Here is an 18,095-nt window from a genome sequence, read left to right on the forward strand (position 1 = left end):
GTGCCTTTAAATGGCTCGTTCTTCCCGAGTGGTTTATTAACATGCTGAGGCAAATAAGGCATATTATAAAGTGACACCACTTCTGTCCTGGCACTTAAGGAGAGGGTATATGTTTGCAATTGTATGTTACCGTGTCTGTATTACTGATTACCTATGCTCTAATGAATTGATGGAGTACATGGAGGGCTGTGAGTGAGATGCAAAGAGCTGTTCTCTAGTGTGCACTGCTGTACAGCTGTTTAAAGCCTGGCATGCTGCAGTGCATCAGAAAATACAAAGTGCAGGCAACTTCTGCTGACCTGAGTCATACCAGGGAGTCGGGGTGTGATAAACTAGTTCGAGTCCACTGAATTGGCAGAGTACTAACCAGAGCTATGAAACACAATGAGGGTGCTATCTTTTCATCCTGAGTAAGCTGGTAGAAAGTGTGTTGGTAAGACTGCAGTGTGTCTTTCAAGGCTGACTCTGGTTGCTTCTGCTTTCCTAAAAATTTTCTAATGTTTATTGCAGCTTTCTCTGAACCTTTCTGAAAAAGATGAACATTACCTTCCTTATTCTTTTAAGCCTTGTGCCTCTACTGACTGTCCCTGGTCAAGATTATAACACTGACAGCTAGTTGAAGTGTCTGCCAGAGAAAAGCAATTGGGTGCTGGCATTAATAGCTCTTTTCAGGACTGGGCATGGCACTGCCACAAAGGATACAGGCATTCTGAATCCTATTACAGTATTCATTTTCCACTGAAGCATATACATGTGATAAGAAGAGGTACTGCTGCAAGTAATGTGTGTGTATTTACAAAGGCAAAGTGGCACATCGTAGTTTATCTTTGGCATGCTTTTCAGTAGGAAAGCTTTAATACTTTGAGAGAGAAGGGAAGGTTTTTGTTTTCCCCCTGAAACCATCAGAGCTATTCCAAGCTATGCTTGGAGGGAGAGAAAAGACAGGGGTCCCAAAAAGAGAATAACTGTGTGTCAACAGGGCTCTTCATGAACTAAAGCGTACGAGCAGAGGAGTGGGTGGTGTCAAATACTGCAGCACGATTTCTGTTTTGTTTCCCTTTCACATGCTACCTGCACAGCAGGAGTGATTGATGATGATCATGTCCAAATGAAGTTTGCACAGCATGTAGTTATAATAGATGCAGCTCTTCACCTCTCACAGTGTAGAAAGTAACTAAAATGGATGATTTTTAAAAGTACTGGCTTAAGCTGACCTATCCTTAGTAAAAGCAGAAAAAAATTTCCATTTCTAGTGATCAAAAATCTTAGAGTGATTACACGTTGATGGTGCTGTTGTTTTGTTTTCCATCGTGCTGTCAGTTATCTGTCATGTTTTACTTTGTGAAATTAAAGGAAAAGCATCTCTGCAAGAAAACAGGATTTTTCTTTGCATACATGCTCACAGAAGTTTTGCTGGCTCCACCTTTCCCCTCCACCCTTCTCTAGGTGGTTGGTTAGTGACAAACGAGTTTAAGTAGGAAGAGGACTTTTTTTTTTTCATGCTTTGACCTCCAAATAAAAACTGCAGTTATTTTCATGTATTGAGAGCAGTCATTACATTAAATGAATTAAATGCCTATTATAGGTTGTTCTTGCTTTTTGTTGTTTTGAGCAAATGCTTTGATTTCCTTCAGAAATCATATTTTCTTCTTCCTCTTCCTGTTCATTAACTCTAGTACATCTTGTGCATCCCTACAGCCCATTTCCCAGTACTTTCAACTATCTTTTCCACAGTATGACAGAAAAACAGTCCTCAGTCCTGTGCAATTCCAGTGGGATTGGTACTGCATTTCTGAGGAAAAGATCCTTTTCTTAGAATACTGGTGAATTTATAGGAAACAAAATCTCTGAGACCTTGATTTTAAATGTTCCTGGCAGGCTTTGTTGCATTAGGTGCAGCGCTCATGCTGTAAAATTTTTAAGAGCTGTCATATAACTGTGAAAACAGAGCGAATTTCTCCTCCCCTTTCTGATGGTTAAAGGGAGAACAAAGCTCCTTCACAAGTGTCAGAGGGTGAAATGCCCTGTCAGTGTTGGTGCTGAATCAGTCCATTGGTACAGCAGACTATCAGCTATTACATGTAGAGAAAAAAAGTGGATACTCCTAGAATAGCTCATTTCTTCATGAAGAGTCCTGTGCAAATTGCTCCTGATGCATTTGCAACTACTCTGGGGTATTAAGATATTGAAACGCAGGCAAAACATTAATAGAGAGCAGCACTGCCACTCTAATGGGAATTGCCATTCAGAGGCCATTTCTTGGAATATTGCCAGATGTATAGGAGCCATCATTGTATCACTGCACTGGTTTGTAAGCTCCCAAAATAACTTTTGTCACCTGATACATCATACTTGTCTGATTTCATTCATTTTTATGGACTTTGATTTTCATTTGTTGAATTGTTGAACCCTCGAGACTGAAGATCACCTCAGATGATTGCAGAGCAGACTATTTTTATTTCATAATGAAATATTTGTATTTCACTGTGAAATACCCAGGGAAGAACATTTGTTTTCCTCACTCTGTCCTCCGGACATCCAGCGTTTCTTTACAGTCAGTAAAACGAACTGTTTTCTTTCTGTGCTTTTAATCCAAGGCTCTGCTTGCCTTCTCTTTTCGTTGTTGTTGTTAGGAAATGGTGGGATGTATCCTAAAGGCTGAGAGAGTGCTATAGAAAGAAAAAGGTCATCCCCTTAATCCCCTTGGCTTATGCAGCATTCCCACTTGCTTCGACTTCTAACTCCCAAACCTCCAAGACTCAAAGACTCGTGTTGCCAGTGGCTTGTGCTTTCCTTAGATCCTGTGCTAGGGAAAACTGGCTAGATTGGTAGCAATTTGCCCCTCAAATAATTGAGTACCTTTGTCTGACTCTTCAGGAAGTGCTTTAACCAATAGAGAAATTCAGTAAAGCACAGTTTGCAGAATGCTTTTGTTAGAAGTTATATAGGGGAGACAGTGACAAAAAGAAAGGAGGCAAAGAAGTTTATTTGTTATCAAACTTACCATTAATCATTTCTGTGCCTGTGTCTCCTTTCTGTTGTTAAAACATACTAAATTTGTATGTATTACAAAGCAGTCAAAGCCTTCAAAAAGTTATATAAAGGCTCTGATTCCATTGGATAGGCACCCAAAGACACAAGGGAATTCTCTGATAGCTTGAAAACTTGGGAGTTGCCATCTGCTGGACACTCTGTGGCTGGGATGAGCAGCTGGAGCTCTGCTTTCCACCTTTCTGGATGATGAGATGAGGCAAGTCACTTTGCTTTCTTTTGCCATTTGTTCAGTATTAAATTCCTGGGAATGCTTTATCTTGGCTTGTGAGACACAAAGTGCAAATCTAAAATGTATGGAAACAGAGCCAAGGAAGTGGCAGGTGGCACTAGTGAATGCACTAGGATCTGTGTGGAGAAAACCAAAGAACCTATTGAATCTTATTCCAGGGTCCAGCTATGGGTCTCTTGCTCTGGCTTTGCTGCTGTTGATGGTTCATGGACCACAGTTTGGGAAGCTCCGTACTAATGAGTCCTGCTGGCCTGGTGCACAAGTAATACTGCCAGCAGTCAGTCTTTATTATTTGTATGTAATTGGAAAGAAGGAGGGGAAGTAATGAAAATGGGAAGTCCCTTATTACTGGGATATTCTTCCTTCCTTGCACTTCAACTTAGTGGCACAGAAGTTCTTACAATAACTGTACAAGAAGTTATAATATGTGGAAGACCAGGCAGGACTTCTGGAAAAAGGAACAGCTTGATCTGAAAATGCACCATGGGGTTGTGTTTGAGTGATCCTGGCCAAATTTGGCCAGAGGGTGGAAGCAGAGGGGTGTCTCTTCATTTCTTGGCGCCTTGGGAAACCAACTGGCATTATTAGCTTGAGAAGAGCTATTAGCTGGAAGCTGGAGAATTTTGTAAGAGAAGCAGCTGATTTTATTGAAGTGGATTTCTTGTCCTTCATTTGCTTCTTCCATCAGTCAGCTGAATGAGATTGATGGCTGAAACAGCCAGAAACTCTGCAGATTGTTAGTGGCTGAGGACAGCAATCATTTTGTGGTTATACTTGGCTGCAATCTTAAGTTTGTGGAAAAAAAATTACCAGTAGAGCAGTAAGTCATTTTAAAAGCAGGCCCCCCATTTCATCATCATTATGTGTACATGTTCAGCTCTGATGGGCAAGGGCTACAACTTATCCGTGGAGCTGCTGCAGGTTGTTATGCAGGGTAGACAGTCATTTGTCTACCAGTTGGGTGGTGCTCTGAGAAGAAAGTTTGATTAGAAATAAGACAGGTTGTGTACTTTCAAATGTATAAGAGGTGGAAAATATGTGGCAAACAAAAACTTGAATTATCAGCAAAACAGACTTCGCTTCTGTGTAATTAAAACGTGAAATGACACGCTAGAATGTCATTTTCTCTAACTGCCTCTGAGTCTCTGATTCTCCTTTGTTACTTAGCCCTTCCAGAAACTGCTCAATCTGATTGACATCTTATCTCTGCTTCTGACTTTCTGAGGGCTCTCTGAGGATGTATTTTTAAGGAGCATTGCTTTTAAAGAAAGGAGAGTCATTTGATATGGGAATTACAGACTTCAAAAATGGCATTTCCATGAGAAGCAGAACTATTGAGAGCTGATATCAAGTGTGAGAGAGAGATGATTGTGTTACCTGATGTCTGATTTGTACGGGCACCAATTAGAGCTTTTCCCATAGCGGCACCATTCATACAGTCTCTTTGCTGTGTGGATTCTGATGTCTCATAGGGATTTAGGATCATGCTGGAGTCTTATCTCCCAGTGAAGGCATTGCTAAGGACTACATTTGCTATCTAAATGCATACTTTCTGAAAACTTTTAAGAAGTTAATGACTTTGAAAGAATGCATATCTGACAAATCAGGCTGACAGTGATCAGTGTGCTCACGAGTTATTCATGGGATACTCAGCCAATACAGTTCTTTTGCATAATCTTCTTTTTTTCCTTAGGAAACCAGATTCAGAGGGCTCTTCATAGAGAAGAAAAAAAATTACCCTAAAGTTGACCATATAATAGATGCCATCTTCAGGTTGCTCACTGTATGCCAGATTATGCTTCTGTTGCTGATGACAAGGAGTGGTATCATAGTGTTAGGTATGTTTACTGTCATATTGATGTGATTTTGGCCATGAGTATTGGCAAGGACTAAGTACCTCATTTTATAGGTTTTACTGTCAAGTATATCCACTGTACCTAACTCAGACTTACTGGTAATACAAAAAACTGAGGAAACCCATCAGTGAGCAGACCCACAGGATAGGGCATGTTGCAGTTGTGGACAAACTGGCCTTTTTAAAGCAATGAGTGAAAAGGCTGCAAACATAATTCCCTCTTCTGGACAGTGACAGATACTAAATTTGTTGCAGCCAATACTTTGAACTACACAGAGGAAGAAATAGGCAAGTGAGATAATTTCTATCTATTCCTCTTCCTCTTTCTATCTATTCCTATTCCTCTTGGCTTGAAGAATTTTGAAGGCTTGCCAGTGCTTCTTTCTTACACAGGATTTCTCATCACTGGGGCCATGATCAAAGTGAGAGTTACTGCTACAATATATGCTGTCACCTCACATTTTATTCTGCCCATGTATTACATCCTTTTCACCCCCTTTGAGACTTTATTTTAGAAGAATAACCTTTTGGTCAGGGGAGTGGTTGCAATTCTGTACCCACAGAGTATCTAGAAGAGTAAAATCTCAGTCTTAGTTTGTCTCCAGATGCTACTGTTTAAAACATGGTAGCTATTAATACTGCAATGTAGTTTATTTATTTAGAACATAACTTTTAGCTAAGGTTGCAAATCTGTACAAGTTGGAATAATATACAATCTCTATATAAAACATATAAAGACACTTCTCTCTGGTATTTGTGGTGCAAAGTGAGCAGTGCGAGGTCAAAAATGAAATGTGGAGTTGAATGGAATGAATTCTGCATACTCATACAGATTGGAGACAGTAAATTGTATTTCTTAATACTGTCCTGTAATTGTTTCTCCGGGAAATGTTAAACCATCACAAGATGCAACAGAAGTAAATGAAATTGAAATTGCAGTCTGTAATTAGACTGTCATACTGTAACATGTCTTAAATCTGTCTTCAACAGAAAAACTAACACCCTCCAAAAAACCCTCCCAACCTGATTCAAGTGTGAATGCATGCAGAGCCTTATAATTTACTGTGTTTCAACTGAGGCTTGTTCTAAAGATGCCATGCATTTGAAATAGTAGTTTGAATGAGACAGAAGGCTTGATACACAAGGACAAAGGACCAGAATGACTTGGTGGTTTAAGTTTTTATGCACATGCTTTAAATACATTGGGATGTTTGTTTTGGTTTTTATTTATTTTGTTTTGTTTTGTTTTAATTGGTTGGTTGGTTGTGGTTTTTCCCCTTCTTGTTTTTCCAGATTGCTCATTTCCTTGGCCATAACAACTTTGTTTGTTCTCAGGTACTTGAAAGTAGTGCAGCAGCAGCTATTGATCTATGTCATCTTATTGCTGGAGTCCTTCTGAACTGTATGGTTTAGGAGTGGCTCTAAATCCGGATCAGCTTAATCCATACTGGCTTGTTATATTATTACTTTGTCTACTTTTGTTTCTGCTCTGCACATTATATGGTACTTGATTATCTGCTCATCTCACAAGCATCTTCATGTTTTCTCCCCAATTCATCCTTTACAGGAAAATCCTGATTTATGAACAGTTTATTTTCCCCTCCAGCTGTATTGTGTAAACTCCTTCTTGAGAAATCATGTGCTGTGATGCCTGTGAACGCTGCATCTGATGACCGTGAAATGATAGTGATTTACTAGTGCTGATGTTGTTTATCGCCCATGTCCATTGCACGTACTTTTAGTTTTTTTCTGTGTATCATTCCTGGCTCTATCAATGGTGACTTTGATAACGTAGAGGCCTCTGGATATAACTTAGAGTGGGAACGAACTTTCATGACCTTCCTTTATAGTCATGCTTTGTTGATAAAACTACGAAGTGTCTGCTCCTACTCCATTTAGACAGACAGTCGTCTTACCCCTGTGCCTAACAGGATTTAGTTTGAGACCTGGAGAACAAGGAAAACTCTGCTGTGAGGGAGGGAAACCCAACCAATGACCTGCCCTTTGTGCATTTGTCAGTTTGCACTTTATTTTTTCATGTGAAGTTCATTTTCTTTTTTCCTAAGTGGCTTTCCTTTGCCACAGTGACCAACTTTAATGATGAAACAGCCAGCGCAAAGTACAATACTTGGAATTAAACAATTGAAGTCTCTTATTTTAAAAAGGCTTAGCACTTAGAAACAAAAATCTTATTGACTTAATAAGTGACTGTGTGGCAGGCCTGTGGTGGGATTATAAAGCCTTCACATAACCTGCAGCTACACCAGCAAAACTGTGCTCATGTCAAGAAGGCTTGTTTTGTTCAGAGAACTGGTGTAGGCTGTAATGGCAAAAAGTGCTTTTCCTAGTGTTAGCTGTTCCCCCAGTAGGGGCTTTGCTAGTTTAACATGCAGACAATTGGATTTTTAGCCCACAGGGTGTAAGAATGGTGATACGCTCTCTATGCAGCTATTGGACAGCATGGGACCCAGAAAGGCAGAATGGGTAAAGGGAAGGTGAATGTTAACTGTAGGAAACAAGATTTTGTTGTGGCTCGGTGGCCACGTGCTTAACCTATGCAACAGCATGAGGAGGCACTACCCTCTGAGTTGTGAGCAAGGTGCTTTCCCTAGCAGCAGAAAGGAAAGGGGTAAGAGCTTAATCTCCAAGGAAAGATAGTAGCCAGCAACTTCTGTGGCAAAATTAGATATTAGCTCCAACTTAGTTTATACCTCCTCCTTCCTTCTTCTGTTGCCAGTTGTTTTGCCCTTGTTGTGTTTACAATATTTAGAAGGGAGAGCACAAAGAAGTTACATTCTCAATAAATACGTTCATTCCCTACTCTACGAGCACCAAGACCAAGTACCTCTTGGTGCTGCTATGCTTGGAAAGGCTCAACTGGTGGCTTCCTCCATAGGAGGCAGTGGTGGGCTTCAGAACTTCTAAGGGTTTTTTTCCCGTCCTGTGCTGTTGTCTCTCATTAGTGGTACTTGTGATTTCTAGTCTTGTCGCAGTTCCTGTGACAACCTGGGAGTCCCTGTAGTAGTGGGAAGGGTGCAAGTCTACTTGGGAAACACCATACATGAGTACATTTCGTTCTGTTGAACACTGGATTTTTCTCTGGATCATCTTGCTATAGAGCATTTCGTTGACATTGCTGATGGTCTTTACTCCCTCAGTATTCACCAGTAACTATTATGAAGGTATATTCTGGGTGAGATGGACTTATAGCTCTTCTGTAAAACATAAAACGGAGCTCCAGTTTGTCCAGAACTACTCAAACATTCTAAAACCCTTCTTGATTGTCTTTCAATAACGATTTTTTAACATCCTGTTTCCTCCCAGTTGAAACTAGAACTTTAGATGTCGTTATTCATTGTCATTTTATTACATTACTTTTTTTCTAAAATCCCCCTACAAATTAACCTTAAGTTGTGTGTTATCCACCACATTGCTCCTGACAAGTTTGCAAATGTTTGTAAACAAACTGCCTTCACACTGGCCGATTGAACATTTGTACTCCTGCTTTGCTAGTGACATTCATCCAAGGTTGTAGGACAAATTGGTTATTTATGTCTGAATAAATCTTTTCACTAATCCATTTGTAGCAGCATGGGAAGGAGCTGAGGGTGACACATTTAATACCATTTTCTTGAACAAAACAATTGGAACTCGTGATATGAATTGAGTTCCACTGCCACTTGCAATCTGTTATGAGTTTCAATCCTTGAAGGCCAGAGTTTTCAACATGTCCATCTGCTTTGTACTTACTATATTAATGCAGAATATTTGGTTGTTTTAGAAGGACTCTGCAAATTAAAATAAAGAGCACAGAAATGGTCTAATGCATCCTATATACATGTGCAACCACTACCAAGAATACAAAGAAGCATCTTTGGACATGAAAAAGCAGACATTGTTTTGTTGTTTATTTGTGAGTCACTTCACAACCTCCAACCATGAGACTTTTTCACTTTTGTAAGTGTATTAGTACTTTTCTGCTGTTTGCAAGCCCCAAACCGTGTAGTAATAGAAATTTGGTGCAAAAAAGAGGCAACCTTAAGAACTTTTTGACTGGTCTTTCAGTGCATAGAAAACCAGGAGCAGTTTGAGTGTGCATGATCATTGTAGCCATATGTATCATTTACAGGTTTTCATGGTTCCATGTCTTTTGTCAGTGGTGGGATTCAATCTGTACCATGGAGAAGATGCTGATTGTGTCCTGCACTGCTTTGGTGCCCTTGCCCTCCTCTCCCAGTGGCAGATGTGCTAAGGGATCTCCATTTGTCTCTTGGTTGGTGTGCTAGAGCTTGGTGTCACAGCTGGAGTGTACAGGTATACTGCTTCTCTTCGTAGTCAGGCTTCCTGGTGCTCCTTACTGCAGAAAGCTGAAATTAGAGGTAAATATGATCAGTGGTTTTGGTAGCCAAACTGGGACATGTCTGTAATGCTTCAGGCTAAACTCTTGCATCCCTTTTCCGTGTTAGTATTGTTGCATTCTGCAAAGGCATGATAACATGGCAGCAAAACAATACGTCTTTCAGGGGGATCATATGGCTTGTAGAATTATTGCTCCAGTGCCACAGGGAGGTCTCAGGTTCAAGTCAGAGGCAAAGAAACAGCATAGTGGGTTAAGATCTATTTATTTGAAATAGGCATCACTGAAATCCTGTGTGTAGTTTATGACAACTTCCATTTATAATACTTGGGTAAATTCACACAGGACCTGAAACATTTTTACCATAGTCTCACCAGTCTGTCTTCTTGAATATGCTCCTGTGTGTTACTTACAACATTTATCCCTTCTCGCTCTCCAATTTCCCTTTGTAAATAGGTTTGAGGTAGATAATTCTTGGAGAAAAATCGACTAACAGTCACTGAGAAAAATGTCCTGTAGCTAAGGAGAGCGTGTGTCTCCACTTATAGTACTGGTTGAATTGTAATCCTGAAAAAACACAGACTGGACAGTCCCATTTTTTTCCACTGCTGACACTAAAGGGTTGTTTCAATACTCTACTAAAGCCTTAGATGAAATTCTTGCATTTTTTATGTACTGAATTTCTTTCTACCTTCATTTCTCAGCAAATACTCCATGGGCTATTCAAGATTAAGGCACTGGTCCTTCATCAAACACAGGTTTTGTTTTCTTTTGATTTCTTAGCTACTAGTACCTTCCTCTAAGGTTCTACTTGCTCTGTCCAGAAGTTGCAGTACAGCTATTATTTTGAGGCTGGAGCTTAGAAACACTTCACACTTTGTTACTGCAGTTGAAATTTCTCTCTCCAAAATAATATCCAACCCATTCAATTCCTGGCTTAGTATTTTTAGCACAAGCTGCTTACAGTTACATGTCAACTTACCTGCGATAGTAGCGTGGATTTCCTTGTGCATGTGTTAGGAGCGCTCCCTTTTGAAACCTAATCCATTTTAGTAACTTGATAATTCTGATGTGAAATTAGGAAAATGACAGAAGGCCCTTCATTTTAAATCTCACCCCTACTAGCTGGAGGAGTATATATATCTATATATATTTATATATATCTATATATATATGTAGTACTTTGTTGTTCCCTGTGCTTGGCACTTGTTCCCTATTTTCCATGGACTCCAGATGTAACTGACCAACTAAGAAATATGAAGTTCCCTGGGACATTCTTTTTCAGTTGGCTGTACTTTCTTATGTCACTCACTTTCTTTCTGAAAGAAGATGATTTTCATTTCATGTGTTTTTTACAACTTCTGTATGCATTGCCATTTTTTACAGTCCCTATGGGATTTGTCTTTGACCCAAGGTTCATTTGGATTATGAAATTGGCACATCAAAAGCACACCCTTACATTGTTTTGTTCATGGCATACTTTTGTTCAGGAAACGTGCATGTGGGTGATAATATTACAACTCCCTGGCATATATATAGAATGAAAAGTTATTAAGCATAAGAAAGAAAATTGAAAGCGATAAGAGGTGTGATACTCTGTACCTTTTGGCGCAGCAAGTGCACTTGTCCTCCAGCACATGGCCAAGCAGCTGCACAAATGCCCCATACTGCTGGTGAGATCTGAGCCAGACCTTGGTGCTTCAGAGTCACATTTGATCCCATCAGTACCTGATTGTGGATTACTTCCCTTTGCTTACCACTTGTGAGTTAATCCTCTTTGTGTACCATCTGGTTTTGTCATAACTGGCAGAACTCTGCTAATTTTTTTCTTTCAGCCACATGTTGAGGTTTGGGGATCTTTTCATGTCTATAAAAGTGGAAAGGCTCTGTGACCATACGGTGTCTGTGGGCTGGAGACTCCGTAGGATTTTCATAGTGTTGGCACATGCTTTCCTGTCTGCTGGTATAATGGAAGCTGTTAGGTTGCACAGCAAGTTACAGGCTTAAGTCCCCATTACATTCGGTAAAACAGCCATCTTTTTCTCCTAACAGATATCATTAGCTATTATATACTGTTTCAGTCACTCAGTAGAGGTGTCAAATCTTCCCCTGAGTTACCAAACAGGTCCATTTCCCCAAATATCAGTCCAGTTTAACCCTTTTTTCTGACTGTGTGGCAGGTTGCCCACAGATCCAGTGCTGCACACAATAGGTTTAATTTGATTTTTGGTTTTGTCTCTGCAGCTACACCTGCTTTGTTACGTTCCTGAATTAGGCACTTGCCCTTATTGCCAAATGCTTTGTCCTTTCTTTCTAAACAGTGGGGAAACTGCAGGGGCACAGCTGGTTTCCCTATAACTGTGATGTTTTAGCTGGCTCCAACCCTCTAAGCCTCAACTACCCATGGACTCTGCTTCAAAGTTTATGTGACTTCTGCTGCAGAAGACAGGGCAGACAGTGTGAGAGGGCTCAGATGGTGCTTAAAAGCCTGTCACTGTGCTGCACTGGGCTGTCCAGCCTGTGGCTCCTGAACCACAGGCACGGGTGCCTTCCAATTCCTATTGCAGGAGTTGTCACGGGGAGCAGGGATGTGCTAAAGTGGTGTACATGTTGTGGCTTTCAGACTGGTGCCATGTCCTTGTGCCAGTCAATACTTGTACCTCTACCTCTGCCCAGGCAGTGGCAAGAAGGAGAGGGAACAGAGGCTGTCTGTGGTATTGCAATTACAGGGTCAAATACAGCCTTGCTCATCTTGGCACTAGTGCTACCAATGGCGTTTGCCACAGCTGAGTAGGGATGTAGCGGTATGTTCTGTTATATGCAAGTATCATGGAATGAGGCTATTTTCCAGTATACAAAGAAGTAGGAATCATAAGATAAAGCTGTGCTTTATAAAAGGGACAGTAAAAAGATTTTAGAAGTTTATCAAAGTCTTAGGCACATGTTCCGAGATCTCCAGAGTCTTCCAAAAAGTTTAAAAATACTTCATTGTGACAGTTCAGTGCTGCTGCTGACTTGGTCCTGAACTGGACAAGCAGATGCTTAAAAAAAAACTATGAAGAGCTATAGGAAACAACAGCTGGATGTTCACCCCAGACATACTCTCATTTTGTGCAGGATGTAGAATAATTTTGTTTTATCTGGATGGTTTCATCACTGTGTACGTGTGTGTGCATGTGCATGAGAGAGTGAGATAACTGAGCTTTTGTGAGTGGGTGTTCAGTTTTGGCTAACAAAACCTTATTTCACTTAGGATTTGGAAAAACAAGTGACAGCTCTGGGACTTAAAAGATCTGCCAGGTTTGGAAGCTATAATGATTACACCAGAACAGTAGGTGTATATATTGCACAGGTGTATTTTGTTCTAGGGGAAAAAATATACATCAAGTTATATGAATATTTAGGGATATTAGGAGAAAATCGTGTACATTTTTATGAGATAAATGGTATAAGTTAAGAGATGAGAGTTGTAAGAGGGATATAATACAAAGTAATTACTTATCAAGACCCATAGGTCATGGAATAGAAAATGCCAGTAGACTTTTTTTGCAGGTTATGTGTTAGGGAAGGAATTCACAAATCAGGCTATTTATCTACTGTTACTTATTTAAAGTTCTTTTTGATAAAACAGAAGATTATCACTGACATTACTGGGGAAATCTCAGAAGATTCAAAACAAACAATTTCCCTTTCCATCCAATTGAAAACAGTACCTGAGGCATGAAGATAAATACTTTTGTTCTCAGAAAACCACATGAGCAGTATCATCAAAGAAAATCCTTGTTTCTATATAGTTGTTTTAAAATCGATATGGTGAGCTTAGTCTTGGCCTCTGCACAGCCACCATTACCATTTGGCTTATCTAACAACAGCCATTTCAGGCTATTATGTGGTTAATAGGTGTGCCAGAAGAGAAAAAAATTGTCATATGTTATAGCTGGAAGTGAGGGGATTCCAAAAGAGTTGTGTTTGGGGTCTGTGACATTTTGAGTGTACAGTTATATACGTAGGTAGGAGGAAAAGAAAAAAGGAGGATGTTTGAAGAGCCTGTGTGTTTCTTAACTTCTGAAGAGCCCGTGTGTTTAACTTCTTTAAGATTTTTCCACTACTTGGTCATTAATTACTGTATAATTTCTGTGATTGGGAATGACTGAGTCATCCATAATAGGGAGATTTTCTTATGGTGACAGTTTTGAGCCTGGCATGTTCAAATGGACTAATATGACTTAAATATCCATGTCCTGTTGAATTTCCCTTACAGCTGGACATGTTTTAAGTTCTTTGAAGTTTTATTCCAAGCCTCTCTCCTCTACCTGCAGAAGACAGGAGGAGCCTTGCCCTTGAACAAGGCATCTGTGACATGAATTCAAGAAAGTGGTCCTCACCTCTCTCATTCTAGACTCACAATTCTCTTAGCAAATATCAAGTCTGAGCAGAAGTGTTAACCATCTTGTGTGTGGTGTCATATAATCCAGGATTTATTGGAAAGGCAGAAGGCTGAAGTAGTTTCAGTAGTATTAGATGCTTTGCTTCTAGTTGTCTGATTAAGTCCCTTTTTTCAAGCGAGAAAAGCCCTGAGAATGGCACAGCAAGACTGAGTTTTCTTGTAACATTGTGATAACCTTTTGTCAGATTGCATTTAATTTTCACCTCCTACCTCTGCTCCTATTGCTGCATTGGATATGTTTTTTTGAAAACTAGAAAAAAAGATCTGCTTAAAAAACATCTGCAGAGGGTTTGGACTTCTTGTGTATTCAATAATTTAAGTAACTTTTATAATCTGAGAAGAATACATCTGCAATTTTACAAGCAACCTACACTGGAGACATACCACTGTTGCACTGCTTCTGTAGATGCTGCTGGGCTGGCAGGCATCCTCTTACCCCTCCACAGCTCCCTGCTTTGGGATTTTCCTTTTCTGGCCTCAGTTTTTGCTCTTTTGTCTCTGTTGGCAATTTACTTTGTCTCTGCAGGTACACAGTGGTGGGTTTGTTCTTTAGATAGTGTTGACAGGGTTTTTCTGGTTTTCTTTTTTCTTACCTCAGTTGTGTAGACTGTACTTGCCTGAGTTTTGAGAAGAGGCACCTGGGACCATTGAACCGGAGGACCTGTGTATCCCCAAGAAGATTTTATCCCTAAGGAAATATTATTAATGAGCTGTCTCTTAAGTTTTGCCCTCTGCCCTGGTTGTTTGCCTCCATTTGGTAGGTGCTCTCCTCTAGGAAGCCTTAAACTTGCTGTTTGCTTCTTTTGAAAATGTAATTATTAATTGAGGAGGAAATTGTATAATTGGCTTCAACTTTATAGTTGTCCTTGACACTCTAGAGGGTTTGTGCAGTGATCTGGATATTGTTTATACATGGCAGTCTTTTTTAATTACCTTTGATCCTAAGTTTTTAACTGTTCCTTCTAATCTACTACCTGTAAGCCTGACAGACAGATCATACAACTGGGAGAGTTTAATTCTGCTATCAAGCAGAGCAGAATAAGCTATTAAAAATGTTTACTCATGAGTTACTTGACCAGATTCATAAAATGTGAAGGCAGCTTTACAGAAACAATGTAAAATATAGCATTAATGTGAAACCCTCAGCACTTGCTGCCTCCACTTCAAATTGAGTGTTTTAGAGGAGCACATGCCTGTTAAATAGCATACCAGAGTCAGAGGGACAGAGGCAGCAGCGCTGCTGTATTTGGAGTGAGTCCCCAACAAATCCTTAATTTTGATATTTTGGCAACATTTTGTGTGAATAGACATCAAGGTGCTTTTTATTTTTCTTCAAGTGAAAGTGGCTAGTGATGTGCCCTCTCCTATGTAATTTGTATAATTTTTAGAAGTGATGGGTCACTCGATTGTGAAAGTCATTTGTCTTCAAAGGGTTAAACATGCCAGTTCCTGTGGAGCATTCTTCACGCTTCCTTTAGCCACGTCATCTTCGATGGAAGTGCTACGGATTGTGATAGCAAACCATGCTCCTTTAGTTGCACATATGATGCAACTTTTGACTATTGAGAAATTATGTTACTAGCTAGGGCTGTTGGGAGCCAGACCCTTTTGCCATCACTCATTGTCTGAAGAAACTTGTGAGTAGCAGGAAGATCTTAGGCATATATAGACTTAGGTGTTGAGGCAGTGAGGGAGGACAGGATTGCTGAGAACCTGATTGGGAATTTGCATGTATCATTCACAACTGAAAAGTGCAACTTTCATTTTTGTGTAGTTTTCATTTTTGTGTCTTACAAAGCACTTATTATTTATCATTCCCAGACCTTTCATCAACAGCACTTATCACAGCTCTTGCCTGCACAGTGATTTCCTCTCAGCACACCTTTGAGGAGAACTAGTGACGCTGCTGGAGTCTGCTTACTGCTCTGAATTGCCTTGATTCTGTGTGTTTTACCCAGCATTTTCCCTATTGACTTCAGCTTCTCCTTATCTTCTTTAGGGAAAAGATCCTAAGGAAAGCTTGCTACTGACAGTGCCTTTGCAGAGGTGGTTGCTCAACTGAATGTTTCCTTTCTCTTTATCTGCAGGAGTCGATTTAAACATTTCCTTTGGATGGTTTCATTACAACTGACTTTTATTATTGCTATTATGATTGTCCTGAATCTACATAAACTGGATCCTCAGCCTTTTCCCTTTTATTCATGTGACATTTGTTTATCATCACACAAGCATTGCTGTACTTGATTAGACAAGTGTTTTCTAATCTGAAGCCTGTGCCAGACACCTCAGAAGAAGGTGCAGAAAACCTAAAATAGACAATTATTCCAAATTGTTGATGGTTGTCTTATCTGGGGATGTCAAGACCATGTATATAAAGCCCAGAATGGTGTTTCAGTTCTTTTGACACCAGTGTGAGAAGTTCTACAGACTCCAGTAAGATCTGGGTTTTGTTGGCAATTTCTGCCCACTCTAAAGGTTAAGATAGTAATTTTTCTAGAATACATGTACTCCTATAGCTGTAGTTTTGAAGATACAGTTTTCTCTGTTCACTCAATAGTATTATCCTGGTAGATAACAGGGATCTTTCAGTAAAGTAACCTTCCCAGTGGTTATGCCCTTATCTGTGCTTCCTGAATGGCATCCCATTGATTTTTGTTGCTCTGCCATGCTCAGGAAGTGAACTGTTGTCCAAACCCTCTTTTACTGGCAATTATTCCAACCTTCTTCCAATTCTAGAAATTGTCTTGTCTTTAACATTGTGCAGTAGGGAATGTTTTGGCAAACAGTATGCTCTACTCATTCAAATGTCTTGTCAAATCAGCCTTTAAAAAGTGGGCATTTGCCTGTGTTAGGAGGAGTTTTATCAGCCCCTTAATAGAGCCTGTTTTCCTGGTATATGCAGGAACTAGTGACTGACTTATCTGATAGAAGTATCTTTCAGTTGATGTAATCAGTTGCTACATTCCTCACCTTCAAACTAATCAGACCTGATTGACATAAACCCCATGTGTATGGAACCTAAGTCCAGGATGCACATGAGAGGTAGGTCGGGGAAGATTGTCCACAGTGGATCTGATTATCTGTTTTATGATGGAGGTTGTGATTGATATATTGTAGTTCCTTATGTGTAAGAGAGCTAGTCCATGCTGGCATTTGTCTGTGAAGGCTTTTATTGTCAGACTTTCCCTACTGTCACCCCATTTGGTTTCACTAAATGTGCTCAGTTTTAGGGAAAGATGCTGGGTATTAAAATGTATTGAAGCAGTGGTTACGTTTGACTCTGCAAAATCCAATGGCTGTTCCTTACATTTGCCTCTTCCTTTCCCACATCTCTGCTTTCATTAAGTATATCACTTATAGGTGTCTCTTCACTAAATAGCAATTAGGCACATTCATCTGGTAGGGCAGAGAACTCCTGATTAAGCAAAATGCTGCAAGTCTATGAAATACCAGGTTGTGCAAGGACCACCAGCCCAACAGGAACAGCCCATTTTGTCAGGATGCTTCCATAGTGCTGTTTGCTGCCTGTTTGTGGGGGAGGATGCAAGGACTGCTTTCCTGTGGTGACTGCCAGTCCTCATTATATGTCAGTCTGTAATGAAGTTGTGTGTCAGAGTGCATGGAGTGTTGCAATGGTTCTCCAAAATTTTGCAGTATGGACAACCCCAGGTGGCAGAGCTGACTGTAGACACAACAGACTGAATAAAAGGGAAGCCCCAGATTCTTCCTCTTCTTGCTGCTCTTTCACAAAAGTGATTCCAGCTTCTAAGAAACCATGCTGTTGTCTTCAGCTGTTCCTTATATCTGTATTCCCATTATAGTGAGACTCTGTGTCACTCAGCAAACTGAAAAACTGTAGCCTTATAATTGTATATAGTTGGAGAAAAGAATTAACAATAAATGGCATGGCCAGAAACTAATCCGTGAAGGTTTTTGTTTCCTTATTTAAAAGTTATTTTTATGTTTATAGCAAACTTTATCAATCACTCGAATAAAGGCAAATTTTTTCTTACATTCTTGCCCTGGTTACCTCCTTGTGTTATCATGACTGTATTACCCATTTTATTATAGTAACACCTCTACTTTTAGATAGATAGATAGATAGATAGATATAATGATGCAGAAGTTGCTCTGCAATGTATTTTTCCTAAAC

The 18,095-nt window shown here is 39.9% G+C and overlaps 1 protein-coding gene across 8 annotated transcripts in view; it reads left to right on the plus strand.

The window, feature by feature from the left end:
- The window catches only part of TSPAN4 (tetraspanin 4), a 428,461-nt gene that overhangs the window by 231,789 nt on the left and 178,577 nt on the right, over positions 1–18,095 (plus strand). The gene's annotated exons all lie outside the window — the stretch shown is intronic.

The sequence above is a fragment of the Lepidothrix coronata genome, unplaced genomic scaffold (genome assembly GCF_001604755.1).
Source record: "Lepidothrix coronata isolate B3197 unplaced genomic scaffold, Lepidothrix_coronata-1.0 Scaffold1, whole genome shotgun sequence".
NCBI lineage: Eukaryota > Metazoa > Chordata > Aves > Passeriformes > Pipridae > Lepidothrix > Lepidothrix coronata.